We start from the raw sequence: 23,225 nt of genomic DNA on the forward strand, positions 1-23,225 counted from the left end.
TTATTTCAAGCTCTTCCCATCGTCTAAAATAACCCCCCTGTGTGTTTTATGGTTCCTGAGCAGTATTGATTGTGACTGATGACTTTGTCTATTTCCTCACATGCAAATGATTCTCCCTCTCGTTTCTGTTTTTCTCTCTCTCTCTCTCTCTCTTTTTTTGCATATACTTTTGGCATGTTTAGATCATCTCTCTACCAGCCTTTCAGTGGCTCAGCATTTTGTTGCAATGCATGAGCGAAGCTGGAAAACAGAGCCAAGTGACAAACTGTGAAGCAACAGCTCAGCCTCACAGAGCAAGTGCGCTTTGTGCTCTTTCTGGCCAGGGCAGATGTGGCCTTGATGGGCCGTAAGGAACAGTATCTCTCGGTAAAAATAAGTTACTAAGATTAACACCAAAATGATGTAAATCCTGCATCTGCAGGCAGATCCTGAACTGAGAGCCACGTGGAAAGAGGACTGGAATGGAAATCAGATTCGGGGTCCTGCTTGGGTTTCTTCCAGATGACCCCACCCGTCAGCCATCTGGTCTCAGGTAAGTATCTGTGACTTACAAAAAAATTTTTTTTAAACAACAACAACAAATAGGGAGAATATAATAGCAGAACTGTGTGTGCCACCATCGAGTTCTAGGCAATCCTGACATTTGGATGAGTTCGCTTCAGACCTAGCTGAGTTTTTTGTGGATTCCTCCTTAACCCCATTTCCCTTCCTCCTACCCCAGAGCTTAACACTGTCCTGAATTTGTGTGCTTTCATACTTCTTCCGTATACATGTTTTCAACAATAGGTACTCTTGTTTTGCATGTTTTAAAACATTAAATAACTTTAAATACAACGTGCATATCATTCTGCAACTTTTTTTTTTTTAATTTGGCATTAGATTTCAGCAGCAAAGCTCTGATCCGTTCATTTTAACTACTATATATTGTAATGATTTGTGAACAGACGTCAGTCTGTCTCTCTATCCATCTATATCTATCTCCATTCTCCTGTTGATGAATAATTAGATTGTTTCTAATTTTGCACTATGATAAACAATGCTTCCATGAGTGTTCTTGTTTATTTCCTGTACTGACATACAAAAGCTTCTCAAAAATAGCATTTTTTCAAAATGTTTTGTCTACGCCCACAGTTAAACATACACTTTACATGGAAACCCAGCACATACGTGTGCTACATTTCTGTGTGTCTGTGTGTATACACAGTGTATGTGTAATAAAATTTCTCAGAATAATTACTCACCCTTGTTGTCTATTCGGCTATAATCCAGTTTGGTCTGGTCTATTTCACACACCAAAAAATATGCTGTTTGCAATTTACTAAATGATTCCATGACCCAGTGGTGCATCTCCACTGTTCTGGGGTCCACACTTGGACATGGAATTGCTGGGTCATACGTTATAGCCGTTTTCAGATTGAGGAGTTTATGCCTTTGTGAGTTCATTTGATGCATTTAAATGGATATTTGCATTTAGCCAGCATTGTAGGGGTTTCTAAGATGCGGCTTTTTGAGTTATTTAGTGGCTGGAAATGGAAGTCCCGTTTTAGCTTTCCGGGCTTCAATCTGTTCACCTGTCACAAGAAGCGGAAGCAAAACAAAAATAGTGGACTCTTCAGTGTTTTGCAGACTGCTTTCTTTTCAGCCCCAAGGTCCTGGAGAGGGGTTCAGGGTTTGCCGTAACGTGTGCAAGCTGCGGGGAGAGAGGGGCTAGGGTAGCGAAAGGAAGAGAATGAGCAGGTGGAATTCTGGGCCTTTCGCAACAGTCCTTACCCAAGGAGCTCATTTTGCTATTTATCCATTGTATTTCCATTGTGTGCAGCTTGAAAATATTCTTAAACTATTTTAGATATTTTAAGATATTAGGGTTTAGATATTCTCCAAGGCTCTTTCCAGATCTAAACTGGAATGAAAATAACTTTTGAGTCTCTGGACCATGTAAAATTGCAGCCAGAATTAGAGAACATGATGGCTTAGGGCATGGGGCGTTGGCAAATAGTGTTGGTTAACCCAAGTTCTTTGCGGATTTCTGCCACTGTAGAATCTGACTTGTAAAGGATGCTTTCAGAGTCCTGTGGGGCAGTGAGTTTGGGGCGCTCTTGGGCTGGGGCTGCCACCTTGGGGACAGCCATTTCTACCCTGTCCCATGGGCTTCATCCACGTGAGGCTGCTTTAAAGAATTTCGGGGTTTTTTTCAGTATAGTTGATTTAACGTGTTGTGTTAGTTTCAGGTGTATAGCAAAGTGATTCAGTTTTATATATATATAAAATATAAACATTGTCTATTATATATATATATATATATATTCTTTTTCAGATTCTTTTCCATTATAGGTATTGCAAGATATTGAATATAGTTCCCTGTGCTATACAGTGTGTCTTTGTTGTTTATCTATTTTATATATAGTAGTGTGTATCTATTATTCCCAAACTCCTGATTTATCCCTTCTGCTCATGCGCGCCCCCTTCGGTAACCATAAGTTTGTTTTCTATGTCTGTCAGTCTGTTTGTGGTTTGTAAATGTTTGTCTAATTTTTTCCCACATATAAGTGATATCATATGATATTTGTCTTTCTCTGTAAAAAAAAAAAAAATTGCTTTGTTTTCACTGGCTTGTTTATTTGGTGAATAAGGGCTTAGTATAAATTTCTCTGAGCTCCATTTCTGCCCTGCAAACCGTTCTACAGGCTCACGGTAAAGCTCATTTACTCAGCAGGGCACACATACAGTTAAATCATTATATTCACAGAGAGGAAATTTTATTGTCATTTTAATGACAATATTCAGCTCCTTGTGGGTTGATTTTTGCCTTCCCAAATAGGGGATGAGCCTAAAAAACTGGTGGTAACTTGGTAGTAAAGTGACTTCCGGGTGGCATGTGTTAATTCATAGAGAATCCTGGTTCCTGCCCCTAATCCCCATGCTTTCTCTTTCGCTCTCCCTGCCTTCCAGCGCCCGGAAGGCTGCCTCCCGTAGTCCCTCCCTTTGATTTGTCCCACTTGCATTTCATCTTCCTTAATCACTGTTTTCATCACATCACTCCCTTGCTCAGAAACCCTCCAGGGATTTTTATTTCCCACCGCATCAAATCTAAACGCGGCGGCCTGTTTTCAAGGCTTCTCCTAATCTATTCTTTCCTCGCGTCTCCAGCTTTATTTCCTTTGCCAGATGTGGTTCTGGTTCCTGTGGTTTAGAGATAATGGAATTTTTGTACACACTCACACACAAAACTTGAAATCTGCATCGTTTTTCTTAAGCACAGTTCAGCCTAGTTCCCTTACACAAAGCGCACATCAGCAGTGATGGCTCACTTCCCCCTCCCCCAGGCCACGTGAGCGAGACCGAGGGGTCCTCTGGGGGCAGCGTGTGGAGGAAAACAGTTTATGCCCCCACTCTCTCTCCATATCCTGGGAGAAGATTAGGCACCGAGAAAGGTGACTTTTCACTGGAGTGGCTTGTGAAAAGCGCTGCCATTTTGACGAGACAGGCAGGATGCAAGTAGCTTAGAAGGCAAGTATGAAAGGTATGAAATTTCAAGCCAGAAGGAGTTGGTTCAGAAACTTGGAAAGAGGTACCCCCGGATAAGGCAAAACTCAGCAGATCAAGAAGCCCCAGAAAAGATGCTGCTGAGGTTGGTGAAGGAGATTCAAGGGTAGGTCTACCTATCGAAGTAGGCCTATAATATCTGTGAATATAGTTTATTTTTGACTTTTTATTCATTACGCGATGTGTGTGTGCATCTAATTGTCATTTACTTTGTTTTTCTATAACTATTTCGGTAAGTCCTGGCTCTTCCACTTAGTAGCTGTATGATTTGAGGCACGTTTCTTTATCCAAAAAGCAGAGGTTGTAATGCTACATAGTATATGGGGTTGTTGTGAGGACTCAACAAGATAATACGTTTAAAGAGCATAGAACGAGGTCCAAGACAAAAATATTAGCCATTATTCCTATCACCATTATTATTATAAGTACACATAAGCTGCTCTACATTTGAGCAGCTGCTAAAATTCCACGTTCTCTCAAAATACCTTCAGGTCAGTTTCGTTGAGCAAACATTTGCTGAGTGCTCAATAGATCTCAGGCACTGATGCAACACTGACGAAACTACAAGCAAGAAATTGACCTCGCCCCTGAGTAGCTTGCCTTCCAGTAGGGAAGACAAACCCATAAGCAGATTATTTCAGTTTAAGGCTTGGCTGTCCAGTGCAGTCACTACTAGCCATGAGTGGCTATTAATTAAGCTTTTGAAATGTGGCTGGTCCGAATTGAGATGTGCTCTATGTGTAAAATACACAGTGGATTTTGGAGACTTGAAATGGTAAAAGAATGTAAAATACCTAATTAATAATTTTTAATATGATATTGATTACCTGTTGAAATGATAACATTCTGGATATGCTGGGCTAAATAAAACACATAATTAAAGTTAATTTCAGCTGTTTCTTTTTCATTTTTAAAAACTGTGCTACTAAAAAAATTATGTGGCTCCCGTTAAAGATCTCTGTTGGATAGCACTTAGTCTAAGATGATACAATGGAAGTTCAAACGGGGTGTAGGAGGGAGGCACGTCATGCAGCCTGGGGTTGAAGGAAGGCTTCCTGAAGGAGCAGATGCATCCTGAGCTGAATCTTAAAGGATGAGCAGAGGTTATCCAGGCAACGACAAATCTAAAGGGCATTCCAGATGGAGGTAACAGGAAGGCGTGGAAAGGATGGTGTTTATGAGGCACTGGAAGCAGTTGGTTATTCCACAGCATAAAGTATGGGGAGTTGGGGACTGGAAGAAAAAGCTACCAGAGAAGCGAGGTCGAATTTTCCCATCATTTAACATCTAGTTGTCATTAAATGCTCTGGTTCTTGTGTTATACTTGAGGTCTGGTTATGTTTCCACTATTGTTTGAAGTTTTAGACTGTCAGCTGTGGAGAGTTGGAAAGTTATGTCTGTACAAGAATAGGGTTGTCCCAGAGGACGGGACTAATGAATGCACACATGATACTTGGAAGGCAGGATGCCATTGTCCCCTCTGCAGTTAGTCCTAAAGGTGGAAAGGCAGCCTAAAATTGCTGCCTAGAGTGTAGGACTAGTGAATGAGAATCAATATAGGAAGGCAGAGCTTTTGATTTGCTCTCATTCATTGGGTTCAAGGAGAGTATACATGGCTGCGCTCACGCTCATTTACCTGTCAGTGGATGTCAGTAGGACTCCTCCCGCTATAAATGCCCACCAATAAGAAATATAATCATTCGTCAGATTATATTAATTTGGAAGTGCATTATACCATTCTATCACAAATCACCCTCAGGTCTGCTGCCATTACTAACTAATTATTACATGGTTATTTAGTAGACCATGAAAGAGCACGTGGAAGAGGAGTAGCAAAAGAAGACTCTGAAAACCGAAGCAGATGGAGAAACTGGAGAGTTAGAGAGTATCTTCCAGGTCTGCTTCTCACTCATTAATACACATAAGAATTACATGGGATCTTGTGAAAATACAGGCTCTGATTCATTAGGTCTAGGGATGGAAGCAACAAACCGCACTTTTTATCAAGCTCCCAGGTGATGTTAATGCCATCGGCCCACAGACCTCACTTTGAGCTGCAAGGTCTTAGAGTCTGTTCTTTACCCAGGGCTGCAGTCTCCATTGCAACAGCCCTGAAAAGTAATTGGAAGCCTCTGCAGGAAGACCTCTGGTGTGCCTCACCTCCTTTTCCTTTGTGGGGTGAGTCTGATTGTTGGAAGAGTTTTGCCTTGTCCCTAGATGCTATCTGGGAAATTTCTGTGCGTTGGTCCTTGATCTATTTTTGGAACCACTACAATAATGAATCTAATCTCTCTTTCTCATGATAGCCACTTGGAAATTTGAAGAATCTTCCCCTTAACTCTCCTCTTCAATGGGTTAAATCTCCTCATCTCCTTTAGCTATTAATCACAGAACCCTCTGGACTCTCCCAGGAAACAGTGTACCTCTCCTAAAGTGTACCTCTCACAATGTTCCAAGCTTTGTCCAAACATCAAAATGTAAAATGGGTTTATTAGCTACCTAGCTGTTGATTCTCTACTTCTGCCAGCGAGTCCTCAGTCTTGGTTGGTTGGCAGCCATGTGAGACTTTAGATTCAGAATGAACTTGGTTGATAAGAAAAAGCCCTGTTTTTTCTTGCTGTTGACTCATCTAGCACTTCCAGAGTTTATTTTTATTTTTAAAAAAAGAAGCTGTGATGACTTCTTTTCTGGTTACGAAATAAATATTTGGAAATGTGGAAAATGTGAACAAGCAAAGTGACCATTATTAACATGTTGATGTACGTAAGCCTAATTGTTTTTATGCACAGGGATGCATATGTATTGTCAGTGGCATTTTGCAATGGCACTGAACCATCCTCTGTGAACGTGTTTCATACAACCTTTTTATTAGCTACATATTTAATCATATCAAAACTTCGTAGACTATTCAACTAGTGCCCTGCTGTTGGACATTTAGGTTTTGATTTTTTTTTGTCATTGTGATCAGTGCTTTAATAAACATCCATGAACCTAAATTTTTTTTTTAATTTTTTTATTGAACTACAGTTGATTTACAGTATTGTGTTAGTTTCATGTGTACAGCAAAGTGATTTTTTATATATATATTCTTCTTCAGATTCTTTTCCATTATAGGTTATTACAAGATATTGAATATAGTTCCTTATGCTATACAGTAAATCCTTGTTGCTTATCTATTTTATGTATAGTACTGTGTATCTGTTAATCTCAAGCTCCTAATATAACCCTCCTCTCCGCCCTTTCTCATTTGGTAAGCATGTTTGTTTTCCATGTCTGTGAGTCAAGAACCTAAATATATATACATTTTTTATTAAGGTAAGTTCCTAGGAGTGAAATTACTGAGCTAAAAGATATGACATTTGAAGTTGTTTCGTTTGTTTGTATATGTCATATTGTCTTCTAGAATCATTGTACTAATATGGATGTGTTACTAGCAACAATAAGAACACTTGATTTTTCTACACACTTGCACCCATAATCATAAAAATGTCTGATGGTTTGAAGAACAAAAACAAGTGCTATTCCATTGTTTTATTTGCATCTTAATAGCTAGTGAGAGTGAACATTTTTTTCCTTGTCTATTGCCATTTTAACTTTATCCTTTGGAGAATTAACTATTCATATCTGTTGCTCACTTTTCTGTTAGGGCATTTTAATTTTTCTTAATGGCTTGATGGCTTAGAGTAGTTATTTTAGTGCAAAGAATATTTATCCCAAACAATTTTCTCAGTTTTATTTGCTTTTTAGTTTTGTATTTCATTATAACTGGATGTGTTCTGGATTATGTCTTCTGTCAGATTATTCTTGATTTATAGAAAAGTTATATTTTTGTGTGTGTGTGTGTGTGTGTGTGTTATTTAACTGGTAAGCTTGTTAAACGTTCATATTCATCTGAAATGTGTTTTAAGTTAATTTTGAATTTCATATCTTTTTCTTGTCTTATTGTATTAGCTAGAAATTCAAGAACAGTGCTACATAATAGTGGTGGTAATGGGCATCCTTGCTTTGTTCCTGACTTTAGGAATACCTTAAAGTTTAATTATTAAACATGATACTGGCTTTTGGTGTGAGATACGTGTCAAAACAAGTATGTATTTGCTAAGTAAATATCCATGTATTAGATATTTTTACAATTTTAAAATTTAACGGTAATTCCTGAATTTTCTCAAGTATTTTTTAGCATCTGTTTATATGAATGTGGTCTCTCAGGAGCTCTCTGTCTCTCTTGAAACAATTGCAAATTTGGAGAAAAGTTGTGAGTACAGTACAAATGACTATTTTTCCAGAATCATTTGAGAGTTTGCTGCTGACATAATACCCATCAACTCTAAATAGTTTTGTGTATATTTTCTACAAACAAGAAATATTCTCTTGCGTTACCAAAATACAACCGCCAAGACTAAACACCGAAACACTACTATCATCTGATCTGTAGATCCCATTCAAGTTCTGCCAAACGTCCCAGCCACTTCGCAATGACACCCAGTTCAGAATCACATGCTGTCCATACAAAAAAAATTATACACAAATGTCTATAGCAGCATTATTCATGATAGTCCAAAAACGGAAGCAACTCAAATGTTTATCAATTGATAAATAGGTAAACGAAATGTGGTATCTCCATGCAATGGAATATTATTCAGCCAGAAAAGAAGGATTGAAGTGCTGATACATGATACAAGGTTCATGGATGAACCTTGAAAATATTATGCTAAGCAAAAGAAACCAGTTAGTCAAGATCACATATGATATGATTCCATTTATATGAAAGGCCCAGAATAGGCAAATCCATGGACTGAAAGTAGATTAGTATTACCTAGGGATTGGGGAGTGTTGGGAGAGGGAATGAGGGTGACTACTAATGGGTGCAAGGTTTCTTTTGGGGTGATAAAAATGTTCTTAAATGGTGGTGATGGTTGCACATCTCTGTGACTGTAGTAAAAAAACATTGAAATGTATACTTTGAAAGGGTGAAATTTATGTGGTGTGAATTTTATCTTCATAAGGCTGTTATTAAAGAAAGGACTTGTATGTTGCATTTACTTCTCATGTCCCTTTGGTCTCCTTCAATATGGAACAATTGTTCAGTCTTTTCTGGGCTTTATTGACCTTGACACTTTTGAAAATTATGGGCCAGTTCTTTTGTAGATTGTTCCTCAATTTTAGGTTGTGTTCTTCACATTGTATCTTATCAAGTGGTACATGATTTCGATTTGTCCCATTACTGATGACGTTCAGTTTGATCAGTTGATTAAGGTGTTATCTGTCAGGTTTCTCTCCTGTGGGGTTATTCCTTTCCCTTTTAAATAATTTTATTTTGTGGAAAGATACCTTGAAAGGGTATAAAAATCCCATTCTTTATCAAAGGTGTATTCATTTATTATGTTAGTGCCAACCCATGCTTTCATATTTAATTTGTCATGTTATGATCCATTACTCAGATTAATTTTTTGATGTCAAATTATCCCAGATTTGACCCACGGGAGCCCGTCAAACTGGTGTCTGTGTCCTTTTAGTGTATCCCCTTCATTCCGTGAATGATCCCTTACTCTCTGGTATAAGAAGATGCTCTAGTTCATTTTGTACTTTGCCTTCCCCAGCCCTAGAATCAGCCATTTCCCCAAGAAGCCCCAGTTCCTCTTAGGAGAAAATGTTATTTAGAAACTAAGAGTTGATCTCTAAGGTATGCTCGCTGCTTTTGGGGTTTCACTGCTCCAAACCCCTCTCAGTGGACTGAGCTAGAGGATACATGTAGGTTTCTGTGTACCTACACACACGCTTATATGTATGTGATTTTCTGTATTATCTGTGTTTATCCATCCACCCACGTGTCAAAAACCATGACTTTATAGAGATACTTTTACCCCATTCCAACTCCATAAGTTTGAGTGTTCTGCATTTCCACATTTGTAACTCCCTCCTCTGAGAGTAAGAAATCTGATTTCTGTTATCAGTAAGAGCGTTACCTATGTGATGAGACCCTGTGTAAAACCAGTCTTCCATCTACCACCACTGTTCTCTCCCCTGTGTTTGCCCTTCTCACCACACTCAAGTTCTAACACACACCCATTTCTTCTTGGCCCTAGCTACTGGCTTTTGGATTGAATTGGTCAGGAAGGGAAGGGGGACAAGATGAGAAGGAGGAGAAAGCTGTTTTTCTCTTTTGACTTATAATTTAGTGAATTATACTAATAGGTTTTTCTAATGTTGACTCATCCTTGGACTTTTGCAATGTGCCCTGCTTTGATTTCTCTACTCTTTCATTTAAGATTTCTTGATAAGTTTTTTTTTTTAACATTTTAATTTTATTGGAATATAGTTGATTTGCCATGTTGTGTTAGTTTCAGGTGTACAGCACAGTGAGTCAGTTATACGTATATTCACTCTTTTTTAGATTCTTTTCTTATATAGGTTATCACAGAATATTGAGTAGCGTTCCCTGTGCTATACAGTAGGTCCTTGTCGGTTATCTATCTTATATATAGTAGTGTGTGTCTGTTCATCCTAAACTCCTGATTTATCCCTCCCACGTTTCGCTTTTGGTAACTAAGTTTTCAATATCCGTAAGTCTGTTGCTGTTTTCTAAATAAGTTCATTTGTGTCTTTTTTTAAAAATTAGATTCCACATATGAGTGAGATCATATGATATTCATCATTCTGTGTCTGACTTTCTGCAACATGGATTGACCTAGAGATTATCATACTAAGTGAAGTAAGTCAAGGTTTCTTGATAAGTTAATTTATTTTGCTCATCTGAAAAAGCCTTGACATGCTAGAAATTTTCTTAGACATTCCCTTAATTTCATTCTCTTTGATTTCTACAGGGGGAATACATGGCTTTCTCCTCACTTCTTTGCGTTTTTCCAGTGCCTTTGAAAGTACCACCAGAATGATGGCTGCATTTTCAGTGGTGGAAATTATTGCTGTGTCTCAGGAGCAAGGAATCACAGGATATCTACTTTCCAGTGGTGATGTATGACTCTCATAAATGAAAGCCACACCATCATATATAACACCCTAATGAGTTTTTTTCACAGAGACAGAACAGAGATTCCTAATGTTTCTTGGAACTTCCCAAAAAACAGGGAAAGAAAAAAAATTCAACTAAATGCCTGTTTGTTAGCCCAGCATTGGAAGGAAGCAGCCTTAAAGAATAATTGGTGAGTAAACCCACACCAATACCACTATCCTTCATCTCCTTCAGATCAGCCTGACGCAAAAGAATTTGTTGGAGCCCACAATCTTCTTTTAAGCCAAGAAGATTAATTGAAAAGATAAATATGCTTTGCGAAGCACTTGTATTTTGAGGAGAGATGGAATTGGGGAAGTGCCACGTAGACGTCTATCATTCTACAAATCATAATTACTGTCAGTGACCTGAAACCTGGAGCATGTTATGAGGGTTAAATAATGTCCATAGTTTTGCTCTCCGGGAATGGTTTCGTTCCCCACCTGATCTTTACCACACTGCCTTGAGTCTTTTAGGCCTAAAGTACATAAGTTGCTTATATTTATCTGGGTAGTTGGTTAATTTGGCAGATAACCACCTTGCAGGTATGATTTTCTTCTGCTGACAGAGAACAAAGCCTGGATTCTTATCCTTTTTATGTTTCACTATTCATGCTTTCTTCCTCATCTCCTGCCAACCCTCCTACCAGTTCTGTTTAAAGAAGATATTATTTATTATATATGTATGTAGATTCCTCCAGAAAGATCTAGCTATGCCCAGGTTTGCTTGTGTGAATACACATATACCCACAGTATAAGTGTACTTCAGTATGTTTTTTTTTCCCTTGACCAGGTCGCTCCTAAGAAACCATTAATATAACAAAAGCTGTCAAAAGATACGAAGGAAGAAAGGATGGTACTTTTTGATTATGAGGTATGAATTTATCTTTGCATGAACACTTGACCACTGGGGAACTGTGCCTTCCTGTGAAATGCATGCTCCAGCCATGCCATTGGCTCTGGTGGCCCACAGAGAGGGTAATCCAATTATCCAGGTAAAGAAATGTCTGAAAACAAAGAATAAATAGCAGTTATATTTTGGAATTAAGCTCATTCATAAAACTGGTAGGTCACATTCATTTCAGAAGTACATCAATTAGAATACTGTGTGAGGCTCGATTAAAACATTCATTCATTTGTTCATTCAACAAATATTTATTGAGAGCCTTCCATGCGCTAGACACTGTCCTAGGTGCTGGGGCTGTATTAATAAGCAAAGACAAACATGGTCCTTGCTGGTAAATTTAACAACTGGTTTTCCAGAAACAAAAGCCCTGCCTTTTGAGTATTTGCCAGTTTCAAGGTCTCCATATTCTGCATTACCTGGCACAGTCAGAACTCAAACATGGCAACCATCGTCATCATCTTTCTGTCTCGATCACAATTCTCATCAATATTATGTATGATGATTGTGCTTTAACAACATACTAAAAAGAAACTCATGATCTACGGAGGTAAATGTCCAAGACTTGTGTTTAGGAGTGTGTGAGTGTGTGCGTATAAAGGTAAAGAAAAGCAGAGAAGGGTCTGAAAGGATGCACACTGGATTTGGTATGGTCACCTCAAAAAGATGTGGGATTGAGTGGAAGTGAACTATCAAAGTGGGACTCCTTTTCTTTTACTAAAAATCTGTACAGTTTGAATTTTCATGAGTATGGATTAATTTTATAATTTTTAAAGAAAATTTGCACTGTCCAAGTTAAACAAGCATAGCTCTCTCACATGATGGCAGTCCAGCAGTGACCAAATGCCTAGTAGATAAAGGGCGGTTATTATGGGAGAGTCAGGTACCGTAGTATATGAATCATTGTAGATGGAGTCATAGTTAAATGATTGTTAGGTGGTTTTCCTGGTGAAAAGTGACTTCAGCTGTTGACAGAAGATGAAATAGAATCAAGACACTTGACAAGTATTCCAGTTGCTGTAGAACAAACCACTCCAAAACAGCAACTTAAAATAATGACAGTGTTTATTTTGCTCACAGATTTGCAGCTGGGGTGGGGTGGGGTGGGTGGGGACATTTTGCCCCTTCTCTACTTGGCATCAGGTGGGGTGACTGGCGGGCGGAAGGTGGAATCATCTGAAGGGCACTCACTCACGTGTCTGGTGGTTGATGCTGACTGTTGGCTGGGACCAACATGGGGCCGTGGCTGGAACACCTACCTGTGGCCCTTCATACGGCCGCTCATCTTCCCCACAGTATGGTGGCTGGGTTCCAGAGGTGAGTGTCCCAAGAGAGAGCCGGGTGGAAGCTGTATCAGCTTTTATGACCTAACCTTGAAAGTCACACAGCATCACTTTCTTCACATTCTCTTACTCAAGGTAGTCGCAAAGCATTGCCCAGGTGCCGAGAGAGGAAAACTGGACTCTATCTCTTGATGGGTAAGTAGCAAGTTCTACAAGAACATGTGGGACTGGGAATACTAACGTGGCCGTTTTTGGAAAATACAACCTGCCCCAATAAGTCCTCTCCTTTCTGATGTGGTCTGTACTACATATCTACAGAGCAAATATGGAAAATTGCCCAGATCCTCTTGGCTGCCCTGCTGCATGTAAGTATACTACAGTTTCACCTTTACTCCAAAAACCATATTCATGCATTGTGAAAGCTGTAAATTCTTATGTGAGAAACAAAAAGAATTTTAGTATTAGAAGATTATATTTCCCACGCTTAGCACAACCATGATTTTTAAAACAATTTCCCTGTGTGCTGTCAAATTTGCCTTAGCCTAAAAGGGAGATTGACACATTACAGGGATGGTGAAAGTCTACCTTTATTGGTTGGACCCAGGAAGCTGGTGGGTTTGTATTATTTTTATCTCTGAGCTTACTTGTCAAAGACAACAAAAGATAGAGCACAGAAGAGAGATTCATGAAAATGAATGGTTTGCAATGGAATTTCAAATATTCTTCTTAAATGCACATTGGTGTTATTACCTACCAGCCACGCTATTCAAGGTTATGTTAAGTCTGTTTATTTTTAAAATTGTATTTTATTTATTTTTGGCTGCGTTGGGTCTTCGTTGCTGCGCATGGGCTTTCTCTAGTTGAGGTGAGTGGGGGGGCTACTCTTCATTGCAGTGCGCGGGCTTCTCATTGCGGTGGCTTCTCTTGTTGCGGAGCACGGGCTCCAGGCGCGCGGGCTTCAGTACTTGTGGCACACGGGCTTAGTTGCTCCGCAGCCCGTGGGGTCTTCCTGGATGGACCAGGTCTCTAACCCGTGTCTGGCAGGCAGATTCTTAACCACTGCACCACCAAGGAAGTCCCAAGGCTATGTTGTTTAATATGTTGAGAGTCAGATGCATTTCTCATTTTTTGTTAAGGTTTGAGTCAACTTACTCATTTGTATCCCTAGTGTCCTTGGTTCCCACTAGGGCATGCATGCATAGAAAACATATTTACATAGACTGGCACTTAGAGAATTGTCAGAAAACATCCAATTAATGGAGTCTACTAAGTTCAAATCTCCTTTTACTTTACGGTATGATTATCCCCAAATCAGCTATAAATTAGATCTGCAGGGATTCTAATTTTTAAAAACTCTATTACTGTTAATTTTTATTTCTTTGAACATAACCAAGTTCTTTCCTCATTGAAGATGTGGTCATCATGTAACCAAAGTCTTAAAAACGAAGCTCTTTTGGTGATTGACATGTGAAACAAACAAAAAAGAAAAAAATCAGACTTTCACATTGCCTTTTAAAGTGTGAAAAACAGCTTGTATTCTTGGTTGGGTAAATCAGTCAAATTGAATTTTAACAAAGTTTTGCCTCCTAATATTTTCTTGTTTAGACTCAAGACAACCATAAGACATTTCGTTTTAGCTCAGTCAACATTTTATTCTTCAGAAATTTGTTAAAGACTTGAAACTTTTTCCAGTCTGTTCTCTCCCACCACTACAGCGCCAAAGTAACAAAAGGAGCAAGGTCAGTGCCTGTATCTTCCCTGAAACTGACAGCATAAATGGAATTCAAATATTGTGAGCCCAGATTCTTATGTTCATTGATGTATCCTTGTAAAGAACATTTACTGATATGTCCAGCTCAGACAATTATGCGAACCATTAGCCAAGACAATAAACATGGTTGTTCTTCAGCTCACCTGGGGGAGCTTTTATAAAATACTGATTCTTTGTTCCACTCCCCAAAGATGTTGGCTCACAGGCCAAGTATGAGGCCAAGGAATCTATACTCTACAAAAGTCCCTCTTATGATTCTGGATGTCAGCCCATGGTGGGGATGACTGAATGAGAATTTGCTAACTTTTAAAGTAACTTTTGTGAAGTAAGATGTTTTGCCTTGATAGGGTTTTTATAGCTCATATAGCTCAAAACAAAGTGATATTATGTTTGAATTTCTGTCGTTGTTACCTTTCACAATAGGAATCCAGGCTTTATCTAAACTTTCATATATTGACTTTACAGTAGAAGCTACAGCTTTATTAAAAAAAGGGGGGGGAGATTTAGTTCATAACTCTCATCATTATTTCTGTCTCTAGCTTTGTATTTGGGCTGAAATATATTTTATATGTAAATAATGTTATATATAATAATAATGATTACTATCATTATCTGGTAAAATTTTTCTTTTACATCCTTTAGGCTCCTCTAGCTGGAACTCATGAAGTAAATGAAGAACTACAAACAATTTATTATGGTTAGAGGATATGAATGGGGCATGCCTCATAAAAGTGGAAATTTTTGTATAGAGCCACAAAGGATACCTAAGATTTCTACAGATAGAGGAAACAGAATAAACAAAGGCACAGATGCTTGAACTTGCCTGGCACATTCAAGGATGTAGGTAAGTGTAGCCAGCGTACGAGATAATGGGAGATATCCATGGCTTAAAATATTCAATCTTCAGCAGTGGGGGCAAAGAATTCTGTCTCGGTTCTATTTCCAATTGTCTGGAGTGGCTTTTTGAAAAAGTACGTTAAGATGGATTCTGAGGATGCATCTGGCTCTGAGGTTGATTAGGGATCAGCTATGGCCAGAAGACCGGGCAACAGAAAATCAGTGTATTTTCTATTCCTAGTCTACGTGCTGTACCTTTTGGGCATGTATTCTTGATCTTAGTGTTTTCTTCCACACTTTCTCTTAATTTGGTATATACATTCAATGTCTTTGTCCTGCTTTTAATTCTCCGTGTGGTATCTTAGATTATATATTGATCTTTGAGGGGTTCATGAAATACTGATCCTTTGAGAAAGGTGTTTTGCCTTTGGTTGCCCTTCTAACCCTATGGGTGGGCACTGTGAGTGGACTTTGCTGGAACATATTGAAGTGGTGCGAACCGGATGACTACAACCCAGTGTTCGCTTCTGAATTCCTGAATCAGCGATCGAGTCAAAGGGTGACTGATGAGCTGTTAAGCTGATTTGCTGCATTTATGGATTTCCACTTAAAAAGTGATGGGGCACAGACATATGTTTCTCCAGAAGAAAAAGAGCTAACATAGAAATTAGGTCCTACTTCAGTTTTACCAAGAAAAGTTTACACTGATTGTCAAAGCACCTGTATTATTATACATGTAAATATTGATTGATGTAATCAATTTACCAGTTTTCAGAAACAAATCTGAATACTGTACATGCTGCAAGGAAATTTTAAAAATGCATATTTACTTCTTCAAAACTGTAATTTCTGTGAAAGCTCTTTTTGTTCCCGCTTTTTTTGGTTATATCTAGCAGTCTCATTTGGACAAAATATATAGGCTCTTCATTAATACTACTTGAAGACTTTATATTTAATTAGCATGTGTTTTCACTTCTAAGGCTTTCTTGGGGCCACATTTTAACACTCTAAAATCGGGCTATGCGCATTGTGATCCCTGTGAACATTTCGTGTCGCATTTTCCGTGTCTTTTCCTTCTCCGGCCTCCCCGTGCCAAAAAGCTGTTAATAAATCTATGCTGCTTCTTGGCTATTTTAGAATCAAGGAAGTGTGGAGAGTGCATGCGTGGAGGATGGATGACTTTCTTTGATTTTGCCAAAAGGAGAGAATGAGAACTTGGTAAATAAGGCAGAAGAAGAATTGCTTTGACTGGAGATTTCGAAACCATCTCTCCTCTTCCCCTGCATTTTGAATGGGGCTCCGTGAACATCTGAAAGCTGGAAGTGGGTCAGGACTTTTTCTGCAGTGTCTTAAAGGAGCAAAAAAATGATGGATCAGCTGCTTACAATCACTTTATTTCCAGTATTTTAAAATTGGTTTAGTAAGCTAATGACGTCAATCATTGCTGGTGCTAGACGGAACATTTTTACCTAGAGATTAAAAACCTTAGAAAGTTAAGTCTTTTCTAAAAATGTTTATATTGGAGTACAGTTAACAATGTTGTGTTAGTTTCATAGTTTCAGGTGTACAGCACAGTGATTCAGTTATACATGTATCCATTCTACACGTATCCATTCTTTTTCTAATTCTTTCCCCTTTTAGGTTATTACAGAAGATTGAGCGGAGTCCCCTGTGCTGTACAGCAGGTCCTTGTTGGTTTTCTACGTTATATACAGCAGTGTGTATATGCTCTGCCCCTCTGTCTCCTGCATACCCACTGCCACTGTCCAGACTTCCCGCATCCTTCTCCAGGACACCTCAGGTAATGCCTGTGTTCATTCACTATCCTGCAGAGAATGTTCTTCCTCTTCTTCCTCCAATATTCTCCGTTCAGGTGAGCTCACCAGTTTTCAGAAAAACAGGTATGATCTTTATTTAAATATAGTTGATTTATAATGATGTGTTAGTTTCAGGTACACAGAAAAGTGATTCATATATATAGAGAGAGAGAGAGATTTTTTAATTCTTTTCCATTATAGGTTATTATAAGATATTGAGTATAGTTCCCTGTGCTATGCAGTAGGTCCTTGTTTGTTATGTATTTTATATATAGTAGTGTGTATATTTTAATCCCAAACTCCAATTTATCCCTCCCCCCTACTTTTCCTCTTTGGTAACCATAAATTTGTTTTCTAAGTCTGTGAATCTGTTTCATAAATAAGTTCATTTGTACCATTTTTTTAGATTCCACATATAAGCGGTATCATATATTTGTCTTTCTCTGTCTGACTGACTTCACGTCGTATGATAATCTCCAGGTCCATCCATGTTGCTGCAAATGGCATTATTTCATTGTTTTCTATGGATGAGTAGTATTCCATTGTGTGTATGTACCACATCTTCCATTCGTGTGTTGATGGACACTGAGGCTGCTTCCAGGTCTTGGCTATTGTAAATAGTGCTTCAGTGAACATTTGGGGTGCGTGTATCTTTTCTTTTTTGGATTTTATTTATTTTATACAGCAGGTTCTTATTACTTATCTATTTTATACATCTTAGTGTATATAGGTCAATCCTAATCTCCCAGCTCCTCCCACCACCACCACCCACCGCCCCTGCTTTCTCCCCTTGGTGTCTGGACCTTTGTTCTCCACATCTGTGTCTCTGTTTCTACCTTGCAAACTGGTTCATCTGTACCATTTTTCTAGATTCCACATATATGCGTTAACATACAACATTTGTTTTTCTCTTTCTGACTTACTTCAGTCTGTATGACAGTCTCTAGGTCCATCCACGTCTCTACGAATGACCCAACTTCGTTCCTTTTTATGGCTAATATTCCATCAGATATATGTACCACACTTCTTTATCCATTCATCTGTCAATGGACATTGAGGTTGTTTCCATCTCCTGGCTATTGTAAGTAGAGCTGCAATGAACATTTTGGTACATGACTCTTTTTGAATTGTGGTTTTCTCAGGGTATATGCCCAGTAGTGGGGTTGCTGGGTCGTATGGTAGTTCTATTTTTAGTTTTGTAAGGAACCTCCATACTGTTCTCCATAGTGGCTGTATCAATTTACAGTGCAAGAGGGTTCCCTTTTCTCCACACCCTCTCCAGCATTTATTCTTTGTAAATTTTTTGATGATGGCCATTCTGACCGGTGTGAGGTGATACCTCCTTGTAACTTTGATTTGCATTCCTCTAATGATTAGTGATGTTGAGAATCTAGCCATCTGTATGTCTTCTCTGGAGAAATGTCTATTTAGGTCTTCAGCCCATTTTTGGATTGGGTTGTTTGTTTATTTGATATTGAGCTGTATGAGCTGTCTGTATATTTTGGAGATTAATTCCTTGTCGGTTGCCTTGTGAGTATTTTCTCCCATGCTGTAGGTTGTTTTCTCGTTTTGTTTATGGTTTCCTTTACTGTGCAAAAGCTTTTGAGTTTAATTAGGTTCCATTTGTTTATTTTTGTTTTTATTTCCATTACTCTAGATTGCTGCGATTTATGCCAGAGTGTTCTGCCTCTGTTTTCCTCTAAGAGTTTTAGAGTATCAGGTCTTACATTTAGGTCTGTAATCCATTTTGAGGTTATTTTTGTGTATGGTGTTACAGAATGTTCAGGGAATTTTAAAGGTTGTCCCATCCTGCCATATCCTGTAAAAACCTTCTTCCAGCTTTAGGTCCAGAGTTCTGCTTGATCATTCCTCAGCCTCATGAATATGGGAAGTTCTTAGACACTTCCTGCCCCATGACTTCTGACCTTAGAGCAGCAGCCTTTAAGCCAAGTTAAATTTTCTAGTTGCCATAGACAGATAAGTTGCTTAATGCTCAGCCAGGCATAGGAGATATTTGGGGGTCAGACAGACTGCAGTTCAAGTCTCAATTCTGCCATGTCTTAGCTGTGTGACCGGTCAGGTTACTCAACCTCTCTGAGCCTTATTCATTTATTCACATCATTCCAAAAGTCATCAGTATACAGGAGGCTTGCACGTCTAGAAAGCGCCAGCACTAGCCTGGATGCTGCGTGTACGTTGCTAAACAAAACGGACATATGGTTCCTGCTAAGAGCTTAGCTCAGGAGGATACTTGAGAATGAGTTGCCAGTGACACTCCAGAGCGTAAGTTCTCCGGTAGGTTAGCCCAGGCTTGGAAATGCAGGCAAAACTTCTGGAGAAATTACATCAAAGCTGAAATGCGAAGAATCACTCGGGGTACTCAGGTGGTGAGGAATAATCACGAGTGCCTTAACTTTCTTCCCTGTAAGGTGGGGACACACCTACGTAGAGACCATGAATCTAACACACCAGAACTGTGCCTGGCAGGTCAATCTTGGGCCAGAAAACATGTAGTGAATAGGTACCATCCTAGGCAATGGGGATGGGAAAATGAGTAGGTTGCTGTCTCTGTGCTCCTGGGTCTTAGAGGCTTGAGGTCTACCTCTAGCTGCGTAGGGCTGCCTGTATTACCGCTCTTGTCCCACTGTATATTGTACTTGCCTGTTGTCATGTCTGAGTCTTGAGACCATGAGCTTCGTGAGGCCAGGCATGCTTCTCTCTTATCCACTGTCATATCTTCAACGCTGAGCAGTTCCTAGTGGACCTTCGCTCTTCTTATCCACCGTGGCTGATGTGGTAGGTTCCCTGTCGCATCATCTCTCCCTTACCTTTTCAGCTGCTCTCCCCACTGCTTTTATTTGCCTGAAGGTTTGCTCTGGCCGATGAGGGCCCCTCAGCTCACTAGTAGGGGAGGGAAGCTGGGGGTGCAGGAGAATTAAGGCCCACCCCAGCTGCTCGCAGCAGCTTGGGATAGACCTGGTGTATAAATAACTCAGCTCCTAGGCCCTGGAATGACTCTGAGACATGTCTTCTACACTGGCTCCAAGTCCCCTGTAGAGGGTTTAGATCTAGTTACCTCATAGCAATAACTCGATCGATAAGTTACCCTCCCTTCCTTTCCCCACTTCCTTACCAGTGATTCCTGGGATTTTCACAACTCCCAGAGAAACCACTTACACTTGAATCCTTGTCTCAAGGTCTACTCAGGCATCCAAATCTCTATCGTATGTTTAGGGAATTCTGCCTATAAAGAGCCTGTCTCCCCTGACAGGAATGGAGAATGTCAGATACACTTGTGGCCAGGGTTGGGCACATGACCTGGGCATTGAGCATTAGATGTACCCATCTCCACGCTCTCCAAATGGGAAGCTAATGTCATGAAGAAGTAGGAGATGCCCAGATTTGATTCTGTTGACAGATGGTAGCTGAATGGCACCTTGCAGCATCCGGTGTTGCTGGCACACATGGCACGACCCACGACATCGAGCATGGCTGCCCCCACACAGTGTCGCCTGGAGATTTTCGAGCACTGTTCTTTCCCTTGTAGTCTCGGAGCTGGGTCCTGGGGTCCTCTCGGAGATTCTTTGATCTCTCCAATAGCTTTCGTGGTAAAATCCTATCCTGCCAACATGTCAAGGGTGGTTTCTGTAGCTTGTAACGAAGAATGGTGTCTGTGTCAGTCAGGATAGAGCCAGGAAAACAGTCCTCTAAATCTTGCACGCAGATGGGGTTTAATAATTTAATACAGATAAAAGGGTGATGGAAAAGCTGGCAAGCCAAACAAGGAGAAAGGAAGCTGCTAGCTACCACCACTAGGGCTGGAGGGGCCGTGGAGGAAGGGAACCCATCATCTGACAGGAGCTAGAACCATGTAGGGGCTGTGCAGAGGGTTGACCAGTGAGATCCAGGACCTGAAGCTCACAGGAAGGATGGGCAAGAGGGAGAGAAAGAAATATCTGGTGGTCTTTCTTTTTCCCTCCCTCCAATTTTACACCGTACCTCCCGTAAGTTGGAAGTAATCACCAGAAGCTAGAGGGCAAGGGAGCCTATAGTACACAGCAGAACAGGGGAAGAGCCAGAAATAGACCTGAAAGCCGACAGGCAATTGCCATGCCCATGTGCTAGGAGTTCAAATGCTCTTTGGCTGAATGAGTGAAGAGAATAACCAAGGAGAGGGCTGGCACCAGAATCTTGTGCTGTACCAACTCTTAAAAGAACAGGGAAATGAGAGGATTTCCCTTTAGAAGCAGCAGTCGGAGAGAAAGGAGGAAAATGAGGCAAGAGTAAGGCCCTGGATGTCTTGGCTCTGAAGCAATCAACTCTGCCAGGCTCCTAACTGGACACCCACCAACTAGACCTGTGAATTATTCATCGAGTCTAGACAGGAGACTCAGAGCGCTTATCCAGGAGCTTTGAGTATCATAGCTTCTAATCCAGGCTATTCCCTGGGTAACGTGGGTTATTAAGTGAGGATAGCAGTGCTTGCCAACTTTCATTGGGCAAGGTAAGAAACAACGAATCATGAAGAGTTTTAAATACTTGGCAAAATAGAGAAATGAGTCACAGCAGCAAGAATCTTGATTAACCAAGAGATGGGCGCATTCACTCAGTTTGAATTGATGGTATCGTCCTCGATGAATCCCATGAATAAATGGAATGCAATCTCTTTGTTAGTGGCAGTGCATAAGAGGAAGCAAAGGTCTGTGTTTGGATTTGTGAGAAGGAGCATGGTAGACAGGCAAAGCTTCTAGGCCATTATAAATATTTGTTCCCTTCCTCAGTCTCCCTTCTTTTTATCATAGCTGTAACCTAGAGGGAAAAAAGTGAGAAAGTGAAATATTGTCTAGAAAAAACGGCTGGGGTGAATCCCTTTTATAGGAAAATGCTTAGAGGAATTAAACCCCAAATTCCTGCGTATTGTTAAAACGCCAAAAATCCATGGGCATTGTAAATCCAAGGCCATTTACTCAGGATTTCAAAAAAAAATCCATCTGCACTTATTTTGTTTCTTCAGTGTGAGGAATCCTCACTTCCCATGGGTGCCGTGAAATGTCTATTGGTTTCTATTTTCTGTGGGATTTCATCCTCAGGTGGTGTCTTGGTGTTTCTGTGACCCAAGCAAGGAGTCCCGTGACTATAGCACACTTTTGACATGGTTGGAAATATGATCACCTCGAGGCCCATTGCAAAAGGAGCCGGGCCTCTGCCATGGGTCAGCAGCAGCCAGGAGGGTTGCCAAGATACGGTACAAAACACAAGACCCCCTACATCTCCCTCTGGGTTTCTGGAGCAGCTTTCTTGAACTCAGCTGTTGAAATTTCACTTCCTTCACTGAAATCCAAACACATCTGTCCCCCCAGATAGGAAAGTGCTTATTAAGTGACTTCCTCCATGCTGGCTAGTCTTGTGGTTTTATTCAGCCCTTAAAGAGTGTGTGGGGGCTTCCCTGGTGGTGCAGTGGTTGAGAGTCCGCCTGCCGATGCAGGGGACAGGGGTTCGTGCCCCGGTCCGGGAAGATCCCACATGCCATGGAGCGGCTGGGCCCGTGAGCCATGGCCGCTGAGCCTGCGCGTCCGGAGCCTGTGCTCCGCAACGGGAGAGGCCGCAACAGTGAGAGGCCCGCGTACCACCAAAAAAAAAAAGACAGTGTGGGAGCTGAGTACCACAAGGATACCTGAGTACCAGGGATGAAGGCAAAGCCCAGCGATGGGTCACTGGGGTGGAAGCGTGTCAGCCAGCACTGATACCTGGAGGCGGTCGTCAGGGTACTCACTGCTTGGCTTTGAAACATCAGCTGGAGCCCAGGCAATATCAGGTCTCTCTCATTCTTCTACTTGTCATGGACACAATCCTTTTCATCTGTTTAATTTCAGAGCACAACAGGGATAGTGATTGCTTTATTTACGTGTTGGTCAGGTGCCTTCAAATATCAATTTTGTCATGACTTGTTGTTTTAGAAACTATGATTTCAAACCAAAATGTAATGTTTTTTTTTAAGAAAATGAATGGTGGTAGTGTCGAGCCAAGCTTATCCTATGTCCTAGGCGGTGCCTATGTCCTAG

General features: G+C 40.3%; 1 protein-coding gene and 1 pseudogene across 1 annotated transcript in view; one reads left to right on the plus strand and one right to left on the minus strand.

The window, feature by feature from the left end:
• LOC111174636 (uncharacterized) overlaps positions 1 to 1,236 on the plus strand; it is a 102,876-nt gene extending 101,640 nt beyond the window's left edge. The window contains exon 5 of the mRNA XM_089912632.1: positions 183 to 1,236. The gene's annotated coding sequence lies outside the window, so the exon portion shown is untranslated. The remainder of the gene's footprint in view (positions 1 to 182) is intronic.
• Positions 1,237 to 15,852: 14,616 nt separating this feature from the next.
• LOC149748969 (uncharacterized) lies at positions 15,853 to 22,954 on the minus strand (annotated as a pseudogene).
• Positions 22,955 to 23,225: the final 271 nt, after the last annotated feature.

Source organism: Delphinapterus leucas, chromosome 6, assembly GCF_059928025.1.
Source record: "Delphinapterus leucas isolate spDelLeu-1000000601 "Yukka" chromosome 6, BTC_Dleu_Yukka2, whole genome shotgun sequence".
NCBI lineage: Eukaryota > Metazoa > Chordata > Mammalia > Artiodactyla > Monodontidae > Delphinapterus > Delphinapterus leucas.